The following is a 6000-nucleotide window of genomic DNA, read 5'->3' as shown; positions in this document are numbered from 1 at the left end:
CTACTAACTGACCGTCGAGGCGCTCAAGAAACCACGCTCCTTGACCACTGGCCACGGGATTGAAGGAAGGTAAGCAGCCCAAGGGGTGAGACTAGCGGGAAGAGGCGCACACTGCTCCCACGCGCAGGCTCCGCGCGTGGCTTCTGCTGCTACGAGACGAGCAAAGGTGAAGCCTTCCGAAGGGGCGTGTCCTTGGCTGCGGGACCACGGCGGCCACGTGCAGAGCGTGGACGAGGTAGGCGGGGCGTTTGTACACGGGCCTCCTCCTCCACCACCACGCCCACTCCACTTCTTTCAGCGGGGCGGGGAGCGCGCGCGCGGGAGAGAAGAGGGGGCTGGGGATGGGGGGAGCAGCGGTTAGCTAGGAGCGCTGACGCGCGCGCCTTATGGGGGCGGCCGTTGCCTCTCCTCCCCCTCCCTCTACCGCTCGGGAGGGCGAGCGCCAGCTTCTTGCCTCTGTGGCGAAGCTGAAGCCGGAGGCTCCTTCTCCTGCCAACCCGCCTCCTTTTCCCTTGGGTTTTGAGCGGGCAGGCACCTCAGCACAGCGCCAGGCTGCCGCCCTCTCGGCCAGGGGTCGCTCCTTTCCCTGAGGGAGGGCGCCAGGCGGTTTCTCTTGCTTAGCTCCGTTGGCGCCGTCGGACGTGGAGGGCGCCGTCTTCCTCCTCCTCGGGAGCTTTTCGCCGGCAGCGAAGGAGGTTCGGCCACATGTGGGCAGCGCCAGCCCTCCTCCCGCTTCCCTTTCTTTCCCTCCTCCTATCTCCTCTGCAACCATTATTACACCTGTGAATGGAGGGAAGGAGCGAAGCCGTCGCCTGAAGCTGAGGAGGAGGCCTTGACAGTCACACACACACTCGGGTTATCTTTTTTGTGTTTTTGCCCTCCGACCCTTTTCTCCTCGGCGGAGGAGCAGAGGGGGAGTCAAGAGAGCTCCTCGTGGCCAGCCGCCGCGGCGATGTGAGGCAGCCCTCCTGCGCGCGTGCCCTGGTGGAGTCTCGCTCCTGCGCGCCGCTCCGGCAGATGCGCCGGGGAAAAGGGGCTGGTTCGAGGCGCCCCCCCACCCCCACCGATTTATTTGCATCGCTGCCTCCGCGGCTGTAGTGGCGGCGCCGGCAGGACCCCCCCTTTCCCCCCTTTCTTTCTTCGCACGCCGCCTCGGTCCTAAAGGATTGACTGGATGAAGAGCTTGCCTTTTGGGTGGTTGCCTTGGGGGACTGGCAAACGGAGAGACTTCAGCTGACAAGGTACCTGTTCTCCAGACCTCCGTGGGGTGGGGTGGGAGATGGAAGATGCTCACCTGAAGGGTATCCGCATCGTGGTCTAGTAAAGGGGGGGGGGGAAGCAATAAAAAAAGGGAGGGGAATCGCCATTCTTCTACCTTAACCTTTCTTCCCACTTTTTTTTAATAAAAAAAACCCCATAACCTCCCGATTTCTTTATGGGAATCGCTGTCGCCACCGTTATTATTTGCAGGCAGCGGAAAGGCTAATAGACAGATTCCCCTCCCTCCAATGTGCATGTTTGGAGCAGGGGGCTGCGTCCTTTTTCTTGGGGAAGGGGCTGCTGCTCCTACGGTTGCCTGCTGTAGGGGCGTGTTAGCAGTGCAAGCGCTGCACGCTCCGGCTCCCTGCATGGGTAAGGCGGGATTCAAGCTGGAGGAAGTAGCTCTTTGTGGTTTCATGCTCTTCCTTGTTCCCCAACCCGCCACCCCCTCCACCCCCCCCAAAAAAAATTGCTGCTGGGTGTTGCCTCCGTTTGGGGGCGGATGGCGGTTCGGGGGCGGTGGGTGAGCCATGGAGTGATGGAAGCGCCCGAGGGTGCTGCTGGTGGTAAGCGGTTGAAATGCAGTGGTTGCTAAGGAGAGAAAGCAGAGCTGCAAAGAAGCTATATTATCCTCCTACCTAGCTTTGTGATTCCCCTCCACCCCCGCTTAAAAGACGTGTAGATTTGGAGGGGGCGGGGTGGTATGGGGAAAGGATCAAGGTGGCTGAAGCCGTTCGCTGGTTAGAGCAGCAGAAGCTCCCACTTGGCATTTATGCACAGGAAAATTTGCAGCATGTACGGCGGGGTGCAGGCTATGGAGGGCCCTTTTGTGGTGTGTGTGTGTGTGTGTGTGTGTGTGTGTTTCTCACCACACTGTAAGTACAATACACCCCATCTTGTCAGGAGAGGGTGTGAACAAGTTGGAAGATGTGACTAGTAGGGCATAGTTTCTCTCTGTGGAAAGGGACGCATGTTGCTACCTAATGTCTGCCACTATAGCTTCCAGAGGGAGAGGAGAGGTATGCAAGTGGAGAAGAGTGAATTGCTCATGCATTGAACCAGCCATCTCATATTCACATCCACTCACCTGCACTTTCCCTCTGGGTGGCACAAGCATAGCAGCTGAGATCAGCCAGCATTCTAGAGGATTACCAAGTAAAGGTAGTGGTGACAGCTTCTGCTCATTCATTCTGGGAATCTGTGCTGGGCCCAATATTCTCTGCCATGCTGCCTGCAGATACAGGGCAAGCAAGTAAAAGGAGACTATAGGCAAGGAAAAGAGGAGAAGCTGTTCCTTGTAGGATTCCCCTCAATTTTAAGAGCATGGCAGGAAGGACTAGGCAAGTGATGGCCGCAAGGGGTTGTTACTATTACTTCTAGTTGCTTAGCTGGCCTCTCTCAAACTCTGGGAGGCTCTGCCTGCTCACTCTCTTTCTCTTTGGGTGCAACAATTGGAGTGATATGATGAGGAATGATTGGACACAGCAGGGCTTTGCAGAACAAGTGAATCAGCGAAAGTTGCTACTGCCTCTTCTTGGTTGCTCTCCACTCTGGACAGTGCAGAAATGAGTACAGTCCTGGGCTCCCTACATGAGTACAATCCCTACTTGCTGCACAGGTGAGCGAGCAGAAGGACAGGGGCAGAGATTATTGCTTCTTTCATGAGCAGTTGCCTCTGTCCAGTTGCACACCTTCACTCTCCCTCTGGTTGCAGCAGTGGTGGGTATTGAACACAGTTGCACTGACCCAAGAGAGGGCAAGTTAGTTGGGGGAGACCTTTCTCTGTTGACAATGCCACAGGGCCCAGTCCTCCCTGAGAGAGAGAAGATGAACAAGTGAATGGAGGTAGCAGTCTTCTTTGGTTTGTACGCTCTCTTTAGGCAGCCCTGCTGGTTCCAGTTTTTAGTGCCCTGCTGTCCGTGGAAAGAGAAGGTGGGAGGGCAGAGGCAACCACCACAGCTTTCACTTGCTTTCCTACAATATCCCTCTGGCAGTGCAGTGAACAGAGCCCAAAGCTCTTGGAGGCTGTTGTACCTTAGCACCAGCTAGTCTATGGTTAGTGTGAGCCATCCTGTGGTGCTGGGCCCTTGTAGCATATTATGTTTAGGCTCATGTGTGAGTGCTGGAGAGGACATGCTAGCCGCTAACCCTATTGCTTCACAACATATTGTGAAGATTTTTAGATACATAAACAGATAAGAGGATTAGACTCCTAGATCTTGTAATTTTCAGGGGCAATTGAAACACACACACACACACACACACACACACACACACACACACACACACAGAACACTAATCTCTTTTTTCATTGTCTACAGATAATAGCACAATTGGGGCTTTCTCATTTCAGCCACCCAAAGAGTGTGGTGTGGATACAGAATGGATGGGTCGATAGCTAGAATTGCATTGATTTTAATGCAGTTCAGACTGTCCCCAGTGGAAATTGCTCTGCAATTGTGTGTGGGCATCATAGTTCCCTTTTAGTTTTAAAAATAAGGAAACTCAATTGGCGTTATTTTATATCAATACTGTGGTGGTCCTGTTATTAGAAATATTAATATTCTTTGTTCAGTGTGACTGGAGACATTTAAAATACCCATCTATTTCAACCCACCAAGAGCCCGCTTCCTCCACCCCCTTCTTCCCCATGGTTGTGACTCAGAAAGGCTTTCCTTTTTTGGTATCTATGTGAAAGAGATGTCTGTAACCCAACTTTACTTTGCTGTTCCTTCATAGCCATGCCTATTCATTAAACGCCCACAATGTGCCTGCCATTATGTAAAGTTTAGTTGAATTCTGTACACTGGGCATGCTCAGTCCACATTAGCCTGCTTTGGGCTTGCTTTACCACCTCTTAGGATTTTTAAAGTAAAGACCTTATAAATCTTGACATTCTCTCAGACCTCCCCACTCCCTCTTGTGCATGGTTGGCGCCATTTTTGCTACATAAACCACATTTAGTCTTGATTTTTGAAAATAGAAGAAATGATTCTCAATACAGTTTTTAACTCATGAAATATTTTTCTAAATTAAAAAATGTGAATGAATGTGCACTGCAAAGAGTATGGAAGATGGTACCCCAATTAGGGAAATTGTTGGTAATTAGCATGCATTTGTTTCTAATTAAGGCTTACTAAGGCCGTGTAACTTAAGTTCCAGATTCCAGCAGCTAATTATTTTAATAATTATTGAAATTTAGTCATACCCATGTTGGATATGAAAGAAATAATGGGTTGTATCCGGTGTTTCTACAAGTTGAAGCTGTTTAATAAATTAGTTGTGTCACTGGTGAAATGTTTTATTGTACAGGATAATGCATAAGCAGTTTGCTGATAACTTTATTGCACAATAGATTGCACACCTGTTACACAATGAGTTTCTGCTAGCACAGTTGTTCTTTATTTCTTTGTTGTGAAACATTAAAACCTGAGATTCCTTGCGCTAGCAAACAGAACATTGAATAGAGCCCAGTGTTCTTCCATTCAAATTTATTATCGCCTTGAAAGATAATATGAAAATATTTAAATATTTGCAACATTTTAAAAAAATCTTGAGGCCTTGAATTTTGCAAGTCTTCTGGGAAATTTGTTGTTTCCCCCCGTGCTACCAACATCTTCACTATCTGTTTGACCAGAGAAACAGGAACAGTTTCTGTGTAACGTTTAGTGCTCAAAGAAATGATTCCTCAACTGATTCTCTTGGCTTGAAGATAGCACAACCATGTTTTGTAGTAATGTGACATCTGCATACCGTAGCTAGCTTATAGACCTGAGATATCCAGTGTGGTGCCCTTCAGTTGTTATTGGACTCCAACTCCTGTCAACCCGAGCCAGATGGGAGCTGTGATCCAATAACATGTTGACTATCCATTATATACCATACCCTGAACTGCAGTTGGGTTTCTGAATATTGTGGTTAATCAGGCTGGTGTTGCATCTTGCTTGAAGGCAACCTGCATGAAAACACCAATACATGATAAATATATTGGAATTGTAGTTATTGCGAGAAAACAAAGTTTAGAATTTCTCAACTTTGTTATAAAATACTCACTTTACACGTATTTTAAAATCTATGTTAAAGCTTGCTGTGTCATCATATCTAGCTATATCTAGATCTAGATGTAAATGTACATCTATCAGTGCTTGATATGACAGGAAAAGGCATGAAATTCAAGTTGGAATCAACTCTTTGGGTCTGATTCCAGTGCAGATGTGTTGAAATCCCTGATCAAATGCTGGATTGATTCAATAGGAATGAATGGTATGTGTTTTATGCTTGCTCTCCTAGTGGTCACTAGCTAACAAACTGTAACACAAGCCCCTTTAGATTTAGAAGAGTTGTTTCCTTTTACTATTGGTGTGAGTTGAATCAGATTTTTCTCTTTTGGAAGAATGAGCCACATTGATAACTCTGGACCACTTATATTATAAAGTCCTGTTAAAATATAACTTCCTGACATGAGGGAGATAAGAATAAACCTATCTTGGGTATTTATATTGTCACCATGGTAACATTTTCATGCTTTGTCTTAGCCTCTGACATTTTCACCTAAACAGAGCTCAATAGAAAATTCTATTCTTGTTTCTACTAGGGTAAGGTGTTGTGGGCAGTTGAAATGCAAGGAAGGATGTACTTTGAATCACAGTTATATTTAACAATTTTTTGTTAGTGTTAAGTGTAGAAAAAAGTGTAGTAACTTGTGCTGGCAGGTTATATGGGTGTTGGTTCTATGCATCA

The 6000-nt window shown here is 48.0% G+C and overlaps 1 protein-coding gene across 5 annotated transcripts in view; it reads left to right on the top strand.

Annotated features, from left to right (window-relative positions):
* Positions 1–325: 325 nt before the first annotated feature.
* LRRC7 (leucine rich repeat containing 7) overlaps positions 326–6000 on the top strand; it is a 172202-nt gene continuing 166527 nt past the window's right edge. For all 5 annotated transcript variants that reach the window (XR_015951009.1, XM_088673912.1, XM_088673915.1 and 2 more), the window contains exon 1: positions 326–1241. The gene's annotated coding sequence lies outside the window, so the exon portion shown is untranslated. The remainder of the gene's footprint in view (positions 1242–6000) is intronic.

The sequence above is a fragment of the Zootoca vivipara genome, chromosome 7, assembly GCF_965207765.1.
Source record: "Zootoca vivipara chromosome 7, rZooViv2.hap1.1, whole genome shotgun sequence".
Taxonomy (NCBI): domain Eukaryota; kingdom Metazoa; phylum Chordata; class Lepidosauria; order Squamata; family Lacertidae; genus Zootoca; species Zootoca vivipara.
The sequence above is the reverse complement of the archived record's forward strand: the minus strand, read 5'-3'. Positions and strand labels throughout refer to the sequence as shown.